Below are 22,774 nucleotides of genomic sequence, written 5' to 3'. Positions count from 1 at the left end.
TGGATCCCAAACTCATGGATTGGTAGAAACTGCCTCGTTCACCATGTTGTCAGAGATCAACAGAAAAGAGTGCCATGATTGGTGAGTGATACCTGTGCTAGTCACAGAGACCTGGCAGTACCACATGTCTGTCAACTGCCATCTCTTACTGGATCCCTCCCTTCACTTCACCAGGGATTGTACTTGTGTCTTGGAAACTTAGGACCTCATAAATGGGGTGCGATATTTCTCTAACTTACAATAGAAGAAACAAACAAATAACCTCACCGTGCTTTGGGATGGCAAGGTCATGGCACTGTCTCATTCCAGTTGGGGTGCTGAACTGGCCACCGAGGGCATGGAGCATGCTGTGATGTCTACTGCATCTCCAGGTCCCCAAATGTAATGATTTCCCCCTCTGTGCTACCTTTCACTCTTTCTGCCAGGCTCCTGTAGCTCACCCCACTTTTCTCACTGCATTCATCACTCTGTATTGCAATAAATGTGTCAACATATGTCTTGAGCCCCAGCTAGACTGTAAATTCCTTTAAGGTAGAAATCACATCTTGTTTGTTCAGAGTGGACTGGCAATAAACATTTTTGAATTGAATTGGACTGATTCTCTGGATAAAGATCTAAAAGTCAATTACGTTAGTCTCTGCATGGACATTAAAGAAAAAAGAGGTAGAAAAGCTGTAAAATTGCACTCCAAACCCCTCAAATTCTAAATAAACTTTGCTAATTCTCTATAATTTCACAACTGCCTTCATATATAAGTACAAAAATTCTTATGTGGAATTTCAGAAAATGGAATCTTTCCAGTGGGGTATGATTTGGTACCAACATTTAGATATGCTTTCTTTCTCTCTCTGTCTCTGTCTCTCCGTCACACACACACACACACACACACACACACACACACACACACCATCTTTAAGAGCACTAGATGTTCTAATGTACTAAGCACTTTGGGATGGGCTGCTACAATATTCTTGAAGGCAGTTAAGCCTCTTAGACTGCATTCTAAGGACTTTCTAAAGCAATTAAATAAGAAGGAGGGGCAGGCCCAAGACTCCAGCAAGTTTCAGGAGGCAATTCAAAATCATATTTTCAGAAGTTCCTTTTAGAAATTCCATTTGCTTGCAGAATGTTTATTAACACAATCCTTCAGCAGAGAAAATCATTCATGAAATAAACACAAATACATTTCTAAATCTGTGTGTTAAAACCGTTTCATTATTTCACCCAAAGTTCCTTCTACACCTGCCAAAAATAAGACACCTTCATTTTATACTGTCCAGTGTGTGACCATCAGCCCAGGAAGCTATACCTTTCAATAATTTTCCCTAGTAGAAATAAAATTTAAATTCTTCAAATTCTTCAAGGCTTGTGATTTTGTTTTAAACTGGTTGGAAACAGCACTGAAACCAAATGCACTATTGGGAATCAGGTTATTTAAGTCAGGATGGTTTTCAACAAAAATGTAGAGGGGCAGTGATGGTGAAGATAGATGTGGCTGAAATTACGCTTCTCCCTTGTGATCTAACCCAAGTTGCTATTCTGCCCTTGGCTTCCATACATGTGGCCAGGGTACTGAGGATATTTTGGTCATTTATTCCCTGACTCAAAATGAAAAGAAATTTGAGGCAGCTAGAATGCCACTGACAGAAGGCACACCAACATTTTGTTTTCTTAAACATTAATCTTTTTTCCTAACAGTAACTTTTACTTTCCAGAAGAAATGGGAAGACAAACTTGAGACTGACGCGCTCGCGGTTCCTGGTTTTCTCAAAGAGCTGCTGGAAGAAGCACCAACATGGGAATCCCAAGTCCTGGTTCAGTCACACCAACTAACCTCTCACTCAAGCCACTGTACAGAGGGGATGCTAGGAGTGGGCCCCGGCCCTCCGGAGACTTGGGGACTAGGGACTACAGAAAAATGCACTGCACCTTGGAATTAAGATTCCAGAGAAGGTGGGGATTGGGGCAGGGGCAGTTGAAAAGATGTGATTTTTGTCTTTCAGAGAAAGTTGTGTTTAGCAAGAACCCACCCTGTGGACCCAGGACCTCCTGGGGCGCTGGCTAGTGGTCACTGGGGAAGGATGACTTTGGGGTGTGTCATACTGCCTGCTCTCTCTGTCCTAAGTACCCCGAGAGAGAGTGGAAAAAAACTGACTGGCCTCTTAAAAATAGAACCATCTCAATCCTAATATGCTTGAAAGAAACGAGGAATGCAAGACCATCTTGCTTGGGCACCAGGTGAAAGAACTGCCACTTAAATAGGGAAAGAGCCAGCCTCCTGGGGAAGAGCCCCTTCAGTCTTTCAGCCATGGCCAAGCTCTTGTGAGGAGCTGCATGTATCATACAGTTGCAAGGGGACATGCTTGCACTCTTAACAGACCACACCCGACAGGAGTGTCCAGCCCGACCTCTGCGCCCCATTAGCAACCACACTGTATCACATTGAAGAATGCATGGAACTGGATTAAAACTCATGCCCAAATCATCAGCTAGGTGCGTGTGAACAAATACAGAGAAAGGAGAAAGGCTGATGGAAGGCCAAGGAAAACACTGGGGTAAAACTAGACCCTTTAGGCTCCAGGGGATTTCTTGTTTCCTGGCAATTCCTTTGCAAGCCCTACTTACAAAGTACTGACTGTGGCTCTCATTGCCCGTTTGCTTTTCCACTTTTACCTACACCCCCATGACAAGTGGGTAAGGGAATTTTTATTTGTCCACAGTGCTGTCATGAGAACCTAAGGATTTCTGCAACTAGAAAGGCTATTGGCTTATCCAGTCCCATATTTTGTTGTATTTCATTGTCTAAATATGAACTCCCAAAAATTTAGCTCCACCAGGTGCCATGGTCTGTTTTGTTAACCGAGATATTCCCAGCTCCCAGGAGAGTAGCTGGTACACATAGTAGGCACTCAAAAATATTTGCTGAGTAAAACTGAATTTTAAAGGGGTGACAAGAAATCCCTGGTAGCAGGTTCAGAATTACTGCTTTACAGTAAAGTAGAAATATCCTTTGGCAGTGGGGCCAGATGACCACAATGCTGATTCCCCCTCGCTCTTATCAAGATATGTGACCTTCATCAAGTCCCAAAGCTTAGCGAAGGCACTTCCTGCAGGAGCACACAGGAGACCTGAGCACAGCTGCTTTTACCTGTTTTATCATGAGGGTTACCCATCTTATTTTGTTTGACTAAAGGATTCCCCCGCTAATCATAAGTGGTTGGGAAAACCACTGGGCTCTATTGCCCCAAAAGGCTCTACCATCTGATGATATTTCAAATTCCATTCTGGCTACACTGCATTCTTATGATTCCTGAAATATGTCAAAGTCCTTCCTTCCCCCGGGCCAGTCCACATGCTGTTCCCTCTACCTGGCATGCCCTTTCTCACCCAGCTGCTGCTACATACCTGCTGGACTAAATCCTGCTTAAGTGCTATTTCCCGAGAAGAGCCATCCCTGCTGTCTTCAGCTATGTCCGAGGCCCCCGTTATTTGTTCCCACAGTACTTTGTCCTCTTTAATGACAGTACCTTTTATAGTTACACTATAACGAAATACATCAATGTGATTATTGGTCAGAGGTCTGTTCTTTTTGCCAGAGGAACATTTCCATGAGATGAAGGCAGAGATGGGGTCTGTTTGTTCACCACGTGGCTCCCAGAGTTGACCTCATGTGTATTACTCAATAACCATTTCTTTAAAGAAAAAACTCATTGACTTTTATTTGTGATCCTAGAATCAGGCAAAACTTCATTCTCCAGAACAGAATAAGCATTCTCCGATTTCCTGAAGGGATAATGAATCACAAGTTTAACAGGCATGAAGATGATGCATAACAGTTCGTTACTATGGGGTTACAATCCCATGTACCTTAAGATGTTGGACAAACCTGTAGTTTCCAGTGGTCACATTTCTCTTAGAAAAGTACAACAATGACACTGGCCCTTCCCCAGTTCTCTGGCTCATTCTCTGTCCTAGGTGATGTCTCAAAATGGGAGGCCAGTGGCTCCTCCATGACATCTCCCATTACCTGGGGGAATATATTCCAGGCCTGGGACGTCTAATATGGAAGCCCTCAGATACACATGGCTAATTACAATTACAGTGATTAAAAGTTAATAAAATTTAAAAATTCAGTTCTTTGGGTACAGTAGTCACATTTCCAGTGCTCAAGAGTCATCTGTGGCTAGTGGCCACTGTCCTGGACACCACTGGGGCAGGCCGTGCCCACCCATGCAGAAAGTCCTTTTGGATATTACTGTGTGGGCCCTGCTAAGCTCAATGCATCCCATATTTCTGGGTCACCTTGAACTACATCACTCCCTATCTAGTGTTTGCCTTCTTTCCTAATGTCATAACTAGAACTTGCTGCAGCCAAATGTTCACTGCTGATCTTTTCTGAAAGGACAGAAGTGAGAAAGATTTTTAAAACTTTCATCTGTCAACAAAACAACGTCTCTGATCTTTCCTTCTGCCCAATAGATTTTAAATGTTCTGTTTGTTTTCATTATTTTTACGCCCTTTGCTGGTAACAACTTCTTTCAATGTTGGCCCGTTTAATATTGCTGGACTGTCTCATTCTACTTCTCTTTGAGGACACGGCCTCATTTCCAATGTGCCCTAACTACATGGAGTCTGCAGTGAGGTCTTGGTTGGTTTCTCGTCATTTTTGTCCTTCTGAGACCCTGGTTAGTTTGTTTCTGAAGGAAACTTTAGGCTGCTAAATAATAGTTCCAATATCTCCATTCATCCTTCACTCACATTCCTGTAATGGTTAGGGGAAAAGGTTGGAGAGAAAATCTAAGCAAATCTGTTTTCGTAAACTGAACTCTCTTCATTTTCTGGCTTATTCCTACTGAGATCATCAAGGATTTGATTATTTTGTGATCATTTCCTCCAAGGCTTCTATCTAATCTTTAGATTAGAGCTTCAGAGCAGTAATTCTTTCTTTCCTCTTTCATAACATTACATTAAAAAGGGATTTCTGCCTTAGTTGTTTTTTCCTTTCCTGAAACTTGTAAATTGTCCCCATGTAGCCCCTGCCTTATTTTGGCTTCTTCTGAGAAGCAGACAACAAGACAAGGATTCAAGGGCAAGGATTTTTGGGATGTGAGCCCAAGAAACACTAGTAGGAGGTAGAGAAATGAGACAGTGAGGTGAAAGTGGTCAATAAAAGGTGTGTTATCAAACCAGCTACCACTGTAGACAACTGGAGCTCAATCCCACGAGTGAATTCCAGGAAGCAGTGTAAAGCATTTGCTCCTGAGGAAGGAAGCTGGGGTACTTATACACCAATTCCCGCAGCCGTCATTTGAGAGTGATTCTTGAACAAGGGCATTATTTCCCTACACTTTCACGCTTCCACTTGACAGGCAAAACATGCTTTGTGGGTCAAAGAAAGCCCTTGGACAAAGAAGTGAAGTCAGAACTTGATGTGGTAAGGGTGAGAAGCTCCAGGCAGGGTCCTGACAGCAGCTGCTCCACTTGCCAGGCAGGTTCCTAATCAATCTCTATTGGGAAATCCTTTGAGACAAGTCACTTAACCTTTCCATTGTTCAGTATTCTCATGAGCCCAATAATGGGTCCAAAGGAGATGATCCCCAAAGTTCCAGAAACATTTGTTGATTATTTGAGGCTCTGAACTACTTTCCAATACATATCTGTGTGGATGCCTCTTATCATCCCCAAGATGGAAAGCAGACTATCAGATGCAATAATTGTTTCCATCTAGAAGTCTTTCATCGATTCCTCTGCCACTCATGCCAGTTTGATGCATGAGCTCTTCTTACTCTCCAAGAATACCCTTGGGAGATGAGAGAGGCTGGTCACTGGCAGCGCCATCCTACTTCTGTGGACTCATGCTTCAGCCACTGTCTGACCTCAGAGGTTTGCCTAATGTTCTAGAAACTGTCTCATTATTCTTTTGACAATCTGAGGAAGAGCAGTTGGGACCATTGTCTCTTTTGGACCTCAGTCATTTTCCCTCCTGAAATGGAGGGGAGCTTATCAAATGCCAGGCATGCTCTAAGCAGCTCACACACTTGATGACAGCCTTATGAAACATGGGTGAAAATTGAGAAAATTGAGGAACTGGGATTTAAATATTTCCCCCAGATTAAGCTTCTGATCAAGATGGAGTAATGGAATGGATTTACCCTCTTACATTAAACAACCAAAAATAAATAAATAAGCAAAACATATAAAACAGTTTTCAAGACAATAGATATCAGGCATAAAAGGACAGTGATCCCCAAAAGATGGGAAATGAGTGGCATGAGCCCAAGAAATGCCTCTGCTTACTGCCTTGACAGAGATTCCAAGATGCTGCCCCATGGGGAGGGAAACACAGAAGTAGGCTGGCAGGATCCTCGAACTGAGGAAATGGAGTTGAGAGTCTAAGGAGACCAAGACAGCTAGAGTCCTCACGGAAGGGCACTAGGGAGAAGACAGCTGCTCAGACACAGAATTTTAGATGGTTGCAGAGGGTCCCATGGGAGCATTAAGCTGAGCACTGATCAGCACATACAGATGAAGAGCCTACCCGAGAAAGAACCACTCAAAGAGGTTAGAGGTCACAGCACTCACACAGGGCTAGGAATAGTGCCTGTTCTCAACAGCAAGACTGGAAAATGGAAAGATTCCTGGGGCACTGGGTAGAGCAAATGGAAAGGTCTTGCCTCAGAAGCGGGTAATAATTAGCCCTGGTGAGCGCTGCTGTGATCCTGCCCAACAAGTTAAAAAAGTAAGATACAAAAGAATCAAACTGTGTCCAAGTAACTTAACTGAATCTCAGAACAAAACTCAAGAATATTTACAAGAATACAAACATATCCAGCACCTAATAAGGTAAAATCCACAATGTCTGTATATTCGATCAAAAATGACCAACTGTACAAAGAAGCAGAAAAATAGGACCCATAATGAGGAGATAAATCAATCAATCAAAACTAACCAAGAACTGACACAGATGATAGAATTAGAGCAAAGACGTTGGAAAACTTGTTATAACGATCTGTTCTGTGTTCCAAAAGTTATGTAGAGACATGGAAGATATAAAAAAGATTTAAATTGAGCATCTCTAAGTGAAAACCACACTATCTGAGAAAAATATGCTGGACGAGATTAACAGCAGATGAGATATTTAATCTAATAAAAGATTAGGGACATCGAAGATATACCAATAGAAACTATCCAAAATAAAAGAGAACAAAAAGATATTTCAACACCTTTCTCTCAATCACTAATATAACAAGTAGATAGAAAGCCAGTAAGTGGATAGTAGATTTAAACAACCCTACCAACCAACTTGACCAAATTGACATTTATGAAACACTCCATCCAACAATAGCAGAAAGCATCTTCTTTTCAGGTGCACGCAGAACAGTTGTCAAAACAAACCATATTCTGGGCCATAAAAATTGGCCTCAATTATAATAACTTAAAAGGATTCAGGTGATACAAAGTTTGTTCCCTGTCCATAGTGGAATTATACTAGAAATCAATCACAAAGGGATAATTGAAAAATCTCTCAAATATTTGGAAACAAAATAATATATTTCTAACTAATCAATATGTCAAAGAAGAATTCTGAGAGAAATTAGAAATGTTTTTGAAATGAATGAAAATAAAAACACACCATATCAAACATTGCCAGATGTCATCAAGTGGAAAAATATAGACCTTATCTATATTGAAAAAGAAGAAAGGTTTCAAATCAGTGATCTCAGCTTCCACCCTAAGAAACTAGAAAAAGAAGAGTGAATAAAACTCAAAATAAGTGGAAGATAGAAAATAATAACGATCAGAGTGTGATCAACGAAATACAAAATAAACAAAGAACACAACAATTAAGAAAATCAATGAAACCAAAAGCTGATTCTTGAGATGGTCATAAAAAATGATAACTATTCAGACAGATTAGGAATGAGGGAGGTGACATCAACATAGATTCTATATGTACATGTAAAGGATGCTAAGTAGATATTTGAACAACCTTATGTCAATAAATTTGACAACATGGATGAAATGAACAAATTCCTGAACAAACTACCAAAGAAACAGATATTTTGAATAGCTCTCATCTACTAAAGAAATTGAATTTATAGTTAAAAACGTTAATGCAAATAAAACTCTAGGCCCAGATGGCTTCACTGGTAAGTTCTACCAACTAAGAAATAAATAATACCAATTGCACACGAAACTTGTTAGCTCCCATGTAACTTATTTTATGAAGCCAGAATTATTCTGAAGACTAAAACAGAATAATTAATCTAATAGTGAAAGATTAAAGGCATTTTCCAGATATGGGGCAAAACAAGGATAGCTACTCTCCTCACTTCTGTTCAAAATTACAGAAGTTCTAGCCAGTGCAATAAGGCAAGAAAAATAAATAAAATGTCTCTCTTTACATTGGGAAGACAAAAGTAAAACTGTCTTCATTTGCAGATGTTATGACTCTCTATGTGGAAAATTTAATGTTGTAGACTAAAAGGTATTAGAACAAATATGTGAGTTTCACAAGGCTGCAAAATACAAAATCAATATGCAAAAATCTATCATATTTTAAAATGTTAACAATGAACAATTAAAGTTGAAATTAAAACAACATATCAAAAATTTAAAAAGCAACACATTTTTTAACATCAAAAATGGGATAAATCTGACAAAAGATGTATAAGACCTGCACAATGAAAATTTAAAAACATTGCTGAGAGACATTGAACACTGAAGTAAATGGAGTGATATACCATATTCATGTGTTGGAAGACTCATTAAGATATCAATTCTCCCCAGTTTGAGCTATAGATTCAATACAATCCCAATCAAAATCCCAACAGTCTTTTTCAAAGAAGAAGAAAAAAGTTACAGAGCCTTTAAGTTACGTAATAAAGGTGTTATCAATGGTGAGTTACACAAGTGAAATCATAAGTCAAAAGGAAATGATTACTAATAGAAGAGAGAAGGCTTTAATTCCTGAGATGAGTAAAAAGTAATAATTAAAGAGAAAGAAGCAAAGATAGAAAAAAGAAGTAGAAAACATCCATAATCTCATAAGGTAGGTTATTATTCCTCTAGAGCAGTGTTTTAAGAAAATGGTGTTGGTTTTCTCCACAGAGCTTCTTCCTTGCTTAAGTGGCAGATGAATAGCCAGCTTTCTCATCTCTGTGAGCCTCTCACTTCCTACTGGAATCTCACTTCCTGTTGCCCGAGAGCTCCTCCTCCTTCAGACTCTCACACAAATGCATCAAGAACTAACAGCCCTTTCAACATCACAACAACAGTTCCAAATTATGTTATTTCCTGGAAGCTTCCAACTTATTTAATAGATGCAGACTCTGACTACTTTAACAGTCTCAAACTTTAGAATCTTTACCTTGTTCTCTTTATCTGTTTAATTACCACTCCAAAAAAAAAAAAAAAAAAAAAAAGGAAAAGAAAAGAAAAAAAAGGCACAACCATTTCCTTTATAAGCACACTTTGAAAAAAGCTAACATTTTTAAGGCAAAATGAAATAAGAGATATGGAAAAACCATTTCTGCTTTTGAAGACAACAAATGTCTGTTATCCATAATAAGTTGTTTTTAGGATTCTGTTTTCCTTCAAGGTTTGAAAACACTACTCAACTCCTGGGCTCGAGTCTTGTTTTCTTTCCAACTGTTGTGGTTTCCAACTAGTTTCTTATCTTGATTGGAGGGCTTGGCGTCAAGAGAACACCATCTCAAAAAATTATTTCATACCTTTGGCAAGAACCTAACTGGTTATGATGTAAAACAAATTGTGTGTATATTGAGAGGAGAAAAAATATGGATTGTGGAAGAAATTTTGCTAATGAGAAAAAGATAATGTATGATTTAAGAGTTTCAAATCTGTATCTTAAAAATATGCACGACATGAAATAAGGGAAAATTTGAAAAGTGGGTATGATATGCTTACATTGAGACCAAAAGAATGAATTCTATTGAGTTGGGTTGAAATGCAAATGCATATACAAACACATTTATCAGTGTCTAGTGTATGCTCAATGCGTTTGCTACCTCCAATATTTAGCGATGTTAAAGATCACTTTCTCATTTACCCTTCAGGCCAAGTTCTGTTCTAAATTCAGTCCCACCTATACTAGCACAGGCCATGTGTACATATCCTGAAGCAGAATTCAGTACTGTTGACTGAGATGAAAATGCAAAAGAACATTCACACACAAGGTTGGCAAGTGGAGATGTTAGAGTCTGCATGCATGCTTTGACACATTTTTTTTTTCTCGCACTAATTACCGTGATTTGACATGACTGCATATTTTTTAGACACTATATGATCCTGGCAAATGAAAGTGTCAGTGAAAATTATACTCCATCAGCTTAAACCTTCCTAAATGCCAGAGAAGTAATTTGATCTGCACTATGAACAAAGTCTTAAAACAGTGCTGATACTGATCATGTTTCATTCCAACCAAAGCCTTTGAACAATGTGTGGCTATTATTTATTGCATTTAAACCACTGCATGTTCTAGACCTGCTGTATTCAATAGGATAGCCACTGACAACGTGGCTGTTGGGCATTCAAAATGTGAATAGTCTGAATTGAGATGTTCTATAAGTGTAAAATGTACACCAGATTTTGAAGAATTACTATAAAAAGATAATTTAAATAACTCATTAATAATTTGTATCCTGACTTCATGTTGATGATATTGTCTCAATACTAAAATGGGTAAAATAAAATATATTATTCAAGTCAAGTTTACCTGCTCATTTTTACTTTATTTAATGTAGCTATTAGAAAATCTAAAAGTTTATTATGTCTTGCTTTATTGTTATTGTAAACAGTAAAGATTAATAAACCTTGTATACTCATTGTTTGGTCTATTTTAGAGTGCACCAATTTGAAAGGCAACAGCAAGAGCACATCAACCTTTGCGAGCCAACTCGTATACCCATTAGAAGTTTAAATATCTGGGAACCAGGATATTGGTAGTTTCCTTTTGCAGAGCCATAAAAGATCATCTTTTCAAGGGTTATCATACAAATTCTACAATGACAAGTAATTCCTAGTAATCATTTTTGTGTCATGTTGTAGCCAAAATATCATTCTCATTATTAAAAGCAGTCAGACCAACCATCTCAGGGTTTGGAGGATGTGGGACCTGTTGACTCAGAGCTAGAAGACCAAAGCCTCAAATAGCCCCAAACCACCTCCTCCAGGCTCATGACCTGCCACTACCTACCCCACTCCAATTCTTGAAACACAGGCATGAACTCTTCATTATTCCCCAAATACACACAACCTTTTACAACCCCATGCCTTTTCACATGCTATTCTCCTTCCTGGAGTGCTATGATCCCCTTTTTCTGCCTACAAAATTCCTACTCATACTTTAAAACCCACCTTGGATGCCTCCTTCTTTGCAGGTCATTCCCCTCTGGCTCCCGCAGTGTTCCGACATTTTCAGCATTTAGTTACTAGAGCACAGCTAGGTTTCACTGTAATTATTTGAGTATCTCTCTGCTCATGTGAGCAGGAACCATCATGTCTAATTTGTAGTTCTCTACATGCCTACAGAACTGTCAGAACAACAGACCTAATTTTGTGTTGGTATGTGTGTAGGCACAAACATATTTGCAAACACATACACCTAGGAAAGAAAAATCTACAAACTGGATAGAGTTATATACCAAAATGTTAACATTGGTCAGTTCTGATGTTGAGATCATGTGGATTATAAGTGACTTTTAAAAATTGTGGTAAAATGCATATGACATAAAATTTACCATTTTAACCATTTCTAAGTGTACAGTCTGTAGTGTTAAATATATGCATATTTTTGTGCAACCAGTCCCCTGAACTTTTTCATCTTGCAAACCTGAAACTCTATGACTATTACACAATAGCTCCCCTTATTTCTCCCCCCATTACCTGGCAACCACCATCCAACTTCTTGTTTCTGAGAGTCGGCCTGCAACTGATGCCTCACATAAGTGACACCATATTGTATTTGTCTTTTAATAACTGACTTATTTCATCCATATTGTGACTTGGGTCAGAATTGTCTTCCTTTTTAAGGTTAAGTAATGTTGTATGTATACACCATATTTTGTTTATCCATTCATCAATCATTAGACATTTGGATTGCTCCTACATTTTGACTGCTGTAAATAATGCTGCTGTGAACATATGCTGTGAATAATTGCTGGCAATTCCACTTATATGGAATTCTACTTATATGACAATTCTACTTTTAATTTTTTGAGGAATCACCATACTGTTTTCCACTGTGGTTGCACCATTTTACATTCCCTCCAAGAGTACACAAAGGTTCCAATTTCTCCACAGACTTATCAACACTTGCTATTTTCTGTTTTGTTTGTTTTTTGTAGCAGCCATCTTACTAGGTAGGAGGTGATATCTCATTGCAGTTTTGATCTGCATTTCCCTAGTGACTGGTGACGTGGAACATTTTTTCATACACTTGTCGGCCACTTGTACCTCTTCTTTGAAGGAATGTCTATTCAAGTCCTTTATTGATTTTTTTGGGTTATTTGGGTTTTTTTTTTTGTTTGCTTTGAGATGCAGGACTTTCTTTATATATCCTGGATATTAACTTATTATCAGATATATAATTTGTAAGTATTTTCTCCCATTCTGTAGGTTGCCTTTTCACTGTGTTGATAGTGTTCTTTAATTGGTGAAAGTTTTTCATTTGGATGTAGTCCAATTTATATATTTCTACTTTTGTTTCCTATGGCTTTGGTGTCATATCTGAGAAATTCCTGCAAAATCCAACAGCAGGAAGCTTTACTCTTATGTTTTCTTCTAAGAATTTTATATTTTTAGATATTATATTTAGATCTTTGATCCATTTGACTTAATTTTTGTCTATGGTGTAAGGTAAGAGCTCAGCTTCATCCTTTTGCATGTAGATAGCAAGTTTACCCAAAAACATTTGTTGAAGAGACTGTCCTTTCCCCATTGAATAGTCTTGGAACTCTTGTTGCAAATAATTTGACCATATATGTGAGGGTTAATGTATGGGCTACCTATTCTATTCCATTGATCTATGTCTGTCTTTACACAAGTACCACACTGTTTTGATCACTGTAGCTTTGTAACATATTCTGAAGTCAGTAAGTGTGAGACTTCCAACTTCATTCTTTTTCAAGATTGTTTTAGCTATTTGGGGTCCCTTAAGATTCTATATGAATTTTAGGGTGGATTTTTCTAATTCTTTGAAAAACACTGTTACAATTTTGATGGGTATTATATTAAATATGTAGATCATTTTGTGTAATCTTGACATCTTAACAATATTAACTATTCCCATTATATAAACATGGGATGTCTTTTCATATATTTACATTTTAAAAAAATTTATTTCATCAACATTTTGTAGTTTTGAATGTACAAATCTTTTGCCTCCCTCCTTGGTTAAGTTTATTCCTAAGTATTTTATTCTTTTTGACAACGTTATAAATAAAATTGTTTTCTTAGTTTCATTTTCAGCTTATTCATTGTTATTTTATAAAAATGCAACTGAGTTTTGTATGTTGATCCTGTATGCAGCAACTGGGCTAAATTTCTTTGTAACAACAATTCGTTTTCTACATATAAGATCATGTTATATGTAGAACAGAGCCTATGAACAGAGATAATTTTACTACTTCCTTTCCAATAACTTTTATTTATTTTTGTTGCCTAATTGCTCTGGTTAGGATTTCCAGTGATATATTGAGCAAACCAGCAAAAGCGGGCATTCTCATTTCTAGGGGTTGGTGTGAGTGTGCTTTCTTTCTTTCAGTCTCTATCATACCCTCAAGTACCCTGAATGGCCATCCTGATTTTAGGAAAAACGCTTTCAGTCTTTCATCATAAAGAATGATGTCAGGCTACGGGTATCAGTGATTTTTATGTTTTCTGTGTATATTTCTATATTTCATAAGTTATCTGTAAGAGATTATGCATATTTTTAATAATCAGGTTAAAAGTTATTTAACAATAATTTGTTGGCCAGATCATGATTGAACTACTTCACTGAAAAATGTACTCTTTGCTTGAGGATAACTAGGAGTGATCAGAGATAAGAGATAGACAGAGAGTGAGTATATTTTTGTTCTGGCCATAAAGACGGACAAGATAAGAGGATCTTTCCCCTTTTGACTGCAATCTCTTCTTTCCTTGCAAGAAGGGAAAGGCTCACTCAATTACTGTCAACAAACTAAACATGTGATCACCTGCTTTTGTTGTGGTCTTTTCTCTCGTAAAGATTTACCCACAAGTCATACTCACATTTGTCATTTGAAATGAAGAAGCATGACAGATCTGTATGTTACAGGTCAATGGTTGATACACTTTCACTCTGGCTTAATGATGTCATCCAGCTAGGGTAACAGGAGGACCACTACCTGGCAAATGGGAGATCATCAATCTCAATGGCACATAAAATAATCTTACAATATCATTACCATGGGACCCAGGCACATCCTCAGTTTTGTATTTGGTTCTAGTTCTTATTGAGAGAAATCTTGCTTGGTCAGCACTCCCCCACAAAAAGCTGAAGAAGCCACAGCAAAGCTCACAGCCAACCCAGAAGTATCTAGGCCCAGCCCTGGGAGCTATGCTGGAACATTTCTCATCATTCCACAAGTCTTCTCTAAAACTTTAAACACTGAGAAGGCTCCTATATCCTCCACTCTCAAGAAACGCTAACAGAACATGCTGGAATCCATGTGCTTTGGGGCTTTTGAGGCAGACTAAGACATCTGAATGAATTACGTCCCTCCATGACCACCTTCTGCCCACCTGTACCCACAGGTGATCAGAGGGCCCAATACAAGGGACTTTCAGATGTAACTGTTGTTTGTTTACGCCTTAGAATTACAACTCAGGCTCAGGAAACTGTTAAGATAGAACTCTTAATTCCTCACCTGATCTCTAACATCTATGCTCCAAGGACCTTTCTTTTTTTAAATCAACAAACATTAATTGTATACCTACTGTGTGCCTCTGACACGTAGGCAAACAGCAAGACTCTATCTCTGGTCTCATGAAGTTGGATTTCTGAAAGGAAGATGGACAATAAACGAAGGGTCACTAGTACCCAGAACATTTGTTCCCTTCTCCAGGCACAAGATTTGGAGACACTGCTTGCTACCTGCCTGCCGACACAAAGTCAATGTAGTAGGGACAGAAGCCAAATCCTCAGAATGTCTTTTTACAGACACAGACCTCAGGAGGCCAGAGGACTGAGTCTTTTTAGCTAAGGAAAAACCTCTGCATTTTTCTGTGAGACTTTTTCCAGATATAGAGGCCATGTAAACTCTCTTGGGGTCAGCCAAGGGCCCTCTCAAAGACTGAAGACTCCTAAAGACTATGCTCTCTCTGGCAGCATAGCTAAAAATGCAGTGTTCTGGGCCAGTGGTTCTTGCACTTGAGAGTGCCTCCAAATTTCCTGGAGGCTAGTTATAGCATACACTGCATGGTCCCATCCCAGAGGTTCTGATTCAGGAAGTCTAGATGGGCCCTGAGAATTTGCATTCCCAAGTTCCCAAGTGGTGTGGCCTGCTGGATGTGGGACACCAGTCTGAGATCCACTGGTTTAGATTTTGCATTTGTGCCCTCAAGAAAAACTGGGCTACAGGATGCTTCACCTTGAAGATATGAAAAGCCTACCCTCAGACCAGACACTCCTCTACATTCCTCAGTAACACACATCTAGACTCACACCCAGGGACTATGAGACACATTCATTAACCCACGGTTACTCAGTTATCAAGAAGTCATCAAGACGCTACTGGTGGTTCACTATGGCCCAGAGCTTGGCTAGTAGCCTTGGAAAATATAAAAAGAAGAAAATTCTCTTGAGGCCTAAACTAAAGCATCAAGGGTTTAGTGGGGTTAGGGGTAAAAAGGCTTCCTTGAATCAGTTAAACATCAGAAAAGACAGCTTGGGTTAAATGCCACATGAGCAGTGACAACAAGCCATTCTGGCTCCAGGATGGTCCCACAGCCCCTGATCTCAGACCTGCCCTAGCACCAGGGTGGCTTTGCAACCCAGGGCTTAGAGCCCATACTGGAGACAGGCCAGCCTCTAGAGCCCAAGGCTATAGTCTGGCTCCCAAAGACTCAGCCTTCAGACCTGCTACACTTCCAGGCAAGCCCCTGCAGCCTCAGAATTCAGGACCACCCAGTGCAAGGCTGGCCTCTGCAACCCCAAGCTACAACTCTGCACCTGCAGACCCAGTCTTCAGGTCTCCCCAGGCTCAATGTCAGTCCCTTTGGCCTAAGGTACCAGCCCAATGCCTACAGATGCAGCCTCCCTGCCAGGCCTATGCTGCAAATTCCCATGTTGGAAATCCAGCAATTATAGCTGATACAGGAAATTCAGCAAATGTAGGCTCCAGGTCTAGCCAGTCCCTGTGACTCCAAGCAACAGGTCATTCCCCACAGCTCCATGGTCCAGCAAACTCAGTGCTTAATTCTGCCCTGTAGATCCTCACACTGGGTAGACCTCTGCGGACCCAGCCTCTAGGCCTGCTCCAGTGCCAGGCCATTCCTTATGGTCCTATACTACAGGCCAGACACATGTACCTAACCTCCAAGCCAGCCCCTGTGAATCCAGGCACTAGGCCTGCTGAACTGATGAATGAGGCACCAGGCAAGCCTATAAAGGACTTTAGTGGCAAGCTCACCCATGGACCACACCAGGTGGTCCATTGAGCATCTCTGGATCAGCTGACTGGTGAAGGGCTTTTCCAAATGGGCAGATACCAACACGTGGCCACGAGGATCACAAATAATCAGGGAAACATGACACCAATAAAGAAACGAAATGAAAAACATTAACTGACCTCAAAATATAGAAATTAATAAACTGCCTGGCCAAAGAATTCAAAATAATAATCTTAAAGAAACTCATAGAGCTGCAAGAGGTAACAGACAACTAAATAAAAATCAGGAAACAAAAAACCAAAATGATAAGTTCAACAAAGAGCTAGAAACCATAAAAAGGAACCAACAAAAATTCTAGAGCTAAAGAACACCAGGACTGAACTGAAAGTTTTTTCACAACAAACTCAATCAAACATAAGAAAGAATAAAGAATAAGTGAGCTTAAAGAACGGTCATTTGAGATTACCCAGTCAGAACAACAACAACAACAACAAAAATTTAAAGAGTGAAGAAAGGATATGGGAATTATGGAACACAATCAAGCATACCAATAAGAAAGTTCCAGAAGGAACAGAGAAAGAGAAAAGGGCTAAAAGCATATTAAACAAAAAATGACAGAAAATCTTCCAAATCTGGAAAGGGAAGTTAATATTCAGATATATAAATTCCAAAGAGCTCCAAATATATTAAAAATAAAGAGATCTTCACCAAGACACAACTGTAATAAAATTCTCAAAAGTCAAAGACAAAAAGTAATAATTCTGAAAGCAGTAAGAGAAAAGCAAATTGCCACTTACAAGGGAATATCTGTTAGACTATCAGAAGATTTTTCACCAGAAACTTTGGAGGCCAGAAAAGAGTGCAGTGATATAATCACAAGTGTTGGGGGGGAAAAAAACCCTGCCAACCAAGAATATTATACCCAGCAAGACTGTCCTTCAGAAATTAAGGAGAGATAAGGACTTTCCCTGACAGACAAAAGGTATGAGAGTTAATCACCACTAGATTTGCATTATAAGAAATGCTAAAAGGAGTTCTTCAAGTTGAAACAAAAGAACACTAATACCATGAAAGCATATAAAAGTATAAAACTCAATTTAAAGGTCAGAATATAGTCAAATTGAGAGTATTCGAATACTGTACTAATGGTGAATAAATCACTTTTAATTCCCGTATAACAGTTAAAAGACAAAAGTATTAAAAACAACTATATATATAATAATTTAATAATGATATATAAAATATATAAATTATGACATTAATAACACAAAGTTTGGGGGGAAGAGAAGTTAAAATGTAGAGGTAAGCTGTTATCAGATTAAAATATACTGTAATAACTATAAGATGTTTTATTTAAGCTTCATGGTAACAATAAAGATAAATACAAAAGATAAAGAGAAAAGAATCAAAGCATATCACTGCAAAAACAATCAAATCACAAAGGAAGACAGTAAGATTGGAAAAACTGAACAAAGGAACTGCAAAAGAGTCACAAAACAATTTTAAAATGATAGTACTTTAGATTTAAATGGCTTAAATTATCCAATTAAAAGAGAGTGGCTAAATGGATTAAAAAAACAAGAGCTGACCATATGCTAACTACAAAAGATTCACTTTAGTTTTAAGAACATGCATAGGCTGAAAGTGAAAAGATGGAAAAAGAAATTCCACGCAAATAAGAACTAAAAACAAGCAAGAGAGGATAGCTATGTTTATATAAGACAAAATAGAATTTAAGTTAAAAACTGTCACAAGAGACAAAGAAGGTCATTATATAATGATAAAGGGGGTAAATTCATCAAGAAGATACAGTAGTTTTAAATACATTTGCATCCAACACCAAAACACCTAAATATATGAAGCAAATATTAACAGAAGTAAAGGGAGAAATAGAAAGCAATACAATAGTAGGGATAGTTAGAAAAAATAAAGAAGACCTACTATTTTATAGTACAACAGGGTGACTACAGTCAATAATAACTTAATTGTACATTGTAAAATAACTAAGAGTATAATTGGATTAAAAGTAATACAAAGGATAAATGCTTGAGGGGATGGATACCCCATTCTCCATGATGAGATTATTATGCATTGCATGCCTGTATCAAAACATCTCTTGTGTCCCATAGATATATATATACCACTATGAACACACAAAAGTTAAAAATTAAAAAAAATTAAAAACAATAATATTAGAGGACTTCAATACTCTACTTTCAACAAAGGATAGATTATCCAGACTGAAAATCAACAACGAAACAGTAGACTTGAATAATACCATAAACCAAATGGCCCTAACAGACATATACGGAACATTCCACCCAACAACAGCAGAATACACATTCTTTTCAAGCACACAAGAAATGTTCCCCAGGATAGATCATGTTAGGCCACAAAACAAGTCTTAACAAATTCAAGAAGACTGAAATCATATCAAGTGTCTTTTCTAACCACAATGGTATGAAACCAGAAATTCAAAAGCAGGAAAAAATGGAAAATTCACAAATATGTGGAATTAAACAGCACACTTCTGAACAGCCAACTGGTCAAAGAAGAAATCAAAAAGAAAATTAAAAAATAACTTGAGACAAATGAAAATGGAAACACAACATACCAAAACTTATGTGATGCAGTAAAAGCAGTTTTAAGAGGGATGTTTATAGTGATAAATGCCTACATAAGTGGAAAGATAGATCTCAAATAGACTAACTTTACACACCAAGGAATTAGAAAAAAAGAATGAAGCCCAAAGTCAGCAGAAGAAAGGAAGAGTAAAATCAGAGCAGAAATAAATGAAATAGAGAAAAAGGCAATAAAAAGATAAATAAAACTAAAAGCTGGTTTTTCAAAAAGATAAACAAAATTGACAAACTACAATTAAAGAAAAAAGAAAGAAAATTCAAATAAACAAAATTATAAATAAAAGAGAAAACATTACAATAGATTCTACAGAAATACTAAGGATCATAAGAGACTACAGTGAACAATTACATAACAACAAACGGGATGACCTAGAATAAATGGATAAATTCCTAGAAACATACAATCTACCAACACTAAATTATGAAGAAATAGAAAATCTCAACAGACCAATAATGAGTAAGGAGATTGAATTGGTAATCAAAAAATTCCCCAATAAAGAAAAGCCCAGATCCAGGTAGCTTCATGGGTGAATTTTAACAAACATTTAAAAAAGAATACATACCAATCCTTCTTAAATTCTTCCAAAGGCAAAGACATCACAAGAAAGAATACTACAGGCCAATATATCTGATGAACATAGATGCAGAAATCCTAAATAAAATACTATCAAGCTGAATTCAACAACACATCAAAAAGATTATGTAACATGACCAAGTGGGATTTATCTCTGCTATACAAGTTTGGTTAACCATACGCAAATCAATTAACATGACAAATCACGTTGATAGAATGAATAATAAAAACCACATGATCATCTCAATAGATGCTAAAAAGCATTTGACAAAGTTTGACATCCTTTCAGAATAAAAACTTCCAAAAAATTAGGTATAGAGCAACATTTCCTCAACATGACAAAGATCACTTATGAGAAACCCACAGCTAACCTCACAATCAATGGGAAAAATGGAAAGCTTATACTCTAAGAGCTAGTACAAGGCAAGAATGCCCACTCTCACTACTTCTATTCAATACAGTAGTGGGAGTTCTAGCTAGAGCAACCAGATAAGACACAAAAAGGCATACAGATTGAAAAAGAAGAAGTTAAATTGTCTCTGTTTGCAGATGCCATGATTTTAGATACAGGAAACTCTAAACACTACACCAAAAAACCCTGTTAGAACTAATAAATAAATTCAGTAAAGTTTCAGAATACAAAATCAACATACAAAAAATCAACAGTGTTTCCGTACACCAACAACAAACTATCTGAGAAAGAAACCAAGAAAACAATCCTATAATATTTAGAGTAGCATCAAACCAAAATACTTGGAATAAATTTAACCTAAGAGAGAAAAAATCCATACACTAGAAAGTAGGAAGCATTGTTGAAAAAAATGAAAAATACACACATAAATGGAAAGATATCCTGTGTTCATGCATTGGAAGAATGAATACTGTTAAAATGTCCATACTAGTCAAAGTGACCTACAGATTCAATGTAATCCCTATCAAGATTCCAGTGTTACTTTTCACAGAAATAGAAAAATAGGCCGGTGGTTCCTGCCTATAATCCCAACACTTTGGAAGGCTGAGGCAGGAGGATTGCTTGAGCTCAGGAGTTTGAGACCAGCCTGGGCAACAGAGTTTGACACTTTGTCTCTACAAAAATAAGATCCTGGCATGGTGGTGTGTGCCTCTAGTCTCAGCTACTTGGGAGGCTGAGGTAAGAGGATCATTTGAGTCCAGAAGGTTGAGGCTGCAATGAGCTATGACTGCAACACTGCACTACAACCTGGGTGACATAGTGAGACCCTATCTCAGAAAAAAAAAAAAGCCAGTTCTAAAATTCATATGAAACCACAAAGACCTCGAATAGCCAAAGCAATCTTGAGCAAAAAGAACAAAGCTGGAGGCATCATGCTACCTGACTTCAAAATATATTGAAAAGCTCCAATAAGCAAAAGAGCAAGGTACTGGCGTAAAAACAGACGTACAGGTCAATGGAACAGAACGGAAAGCCCAGAAATAAATCTGTGCATTTACAGTTGATTGATCTTCAACAAAGTACCAAGAACACACAATGGGGAAAGAACAGTCTCTTCAATAAGTGGTGTTAGGGAAACATGCTTAATAATGCAATTGAACCATTATCTCACACCATATGCAAAAATCAATTCTAAATTAATTAAAAATTTACCATAAGGGCTGAGACTATTTTACAACTACTAGAAGAAAATACAGAGTAAAAGCTTCTTGACATAGGTCTGGACAATGATTTTGGTTTTTTGGGTATGATCCCAAAATTATAGGCAACAATAGTAAATATAGACAAATGGGATTGCAAAATAACTAAAAACCTTCTGCCCAGTAAAGGAAACAATCAACAGAGTGAAGAGGCAACCTAAGAAATGAGAAAAAATATTTGCAAGCCATACATCTGATAAGGCATTAATATCTAGAATGTATAAGGTACTCAAACAATTTCATAGCAAGAAAACAAATAACCTGATTAAAAAATGATCAAGGGACCTGATAAAAATGGCCAGCAGGTATACAAGAAAAATGCCTAATCATCAGAGAAATGCAAACTAAGAGATATTGCCTCACACCTGCTAGGATGATTATTTACAAAAAGACAAAAGAAAACAAGTGTTGGCAAGGATGTAGAGAAAAAGAAACTCTTGTACACTTTTGGTGGTGATATAATTAGTACAGCCATTATGGAAAAGAGTATGATGATTCTTCAAAGAATTAAAATGAGAACTGCTTTATGATTCCCACATCCCATTTTGGGGTATGTATCCAAAGGAAAGGAAATCAGTATGTTGAAGCGATATCTGCACTCACATGTTCATTGCAGCAGTATTCACAATAGCCAAGATTCTGAATCAACCTAAGGGTCCCTCTACCTACAGATGAATAGATAAAGAAAAGGTGGTATACATACACAGTGGAATACTATTCAGCCTTAAAAAAGAAGGAAATTCTTTGTTTGCTAAAACATAGGTGAACCTACTGGGCATTATGCTAAGTGAAATAAGCCAAGCTCAGAAAGACAAACCCAAATGATAGGACTTCTATATGGAATCCAAAAAAGTCAAGCTCCTCGAAGTAGAGAGTGGAATGGTGGTTGCCAGGGGCTGGGAGGCGGAGGAGATGTTGAGATGTTGTTCAGAGAGCACAAAGTTTCAGTTTTGCAGAATGAATAAGTTCTGAAAATTTAACGTACAGCCTGATGACTATAGTTAATAATACTGCGTTGTGTAATTGAAATTTGATAAGAGAGTAGATGTCAAAGATTATTAACATGAAACAAAAATGCTGACTATGTGAGGCAACGGATATGTTAATTGTCTTGACTGTGGTAATTATTTCACAACATTTATGTAAGTGAAGACATCATACTGCACACCTTAAACATATATAATTTTATTTGCCAATTATCCCTTGATAAAGCTAGAGAAATAAAATTATT

General features: G+C 37.7%; 1 protein-coding gene across 6 annotated transcripts in view; it reads right to left on the bottom strand.

Annotated features, from left to right (window-relative positions):
- The window catches only part of LOC105486812 (solute carrier family 24 member 3), a 506,030-nt gene that overhangs the window by 314,910 nt on the left and 168,346 nt on the right, over positions 1 to 22,774 (bottom strand). The window lies entirely within an intron of this gene.

Source organism: Macaca nemestrina, chromosome 15 (assembly GCF_043159975.1).
Source record: "Macaca nemestrina isolate mMacNem1 chromosome 15, mMacNem.hap1, whole genome shotgun sequence".
Taxonomy (NCBI): Eukaryota; Metazoa; Chordata; class Mammalia; order Primates; family Cercopithecidae; genus Macaca; species Macaca nemestrina.
This window is presented reverse-complemented; position numbering and strand designations above follow the sequence as displayed.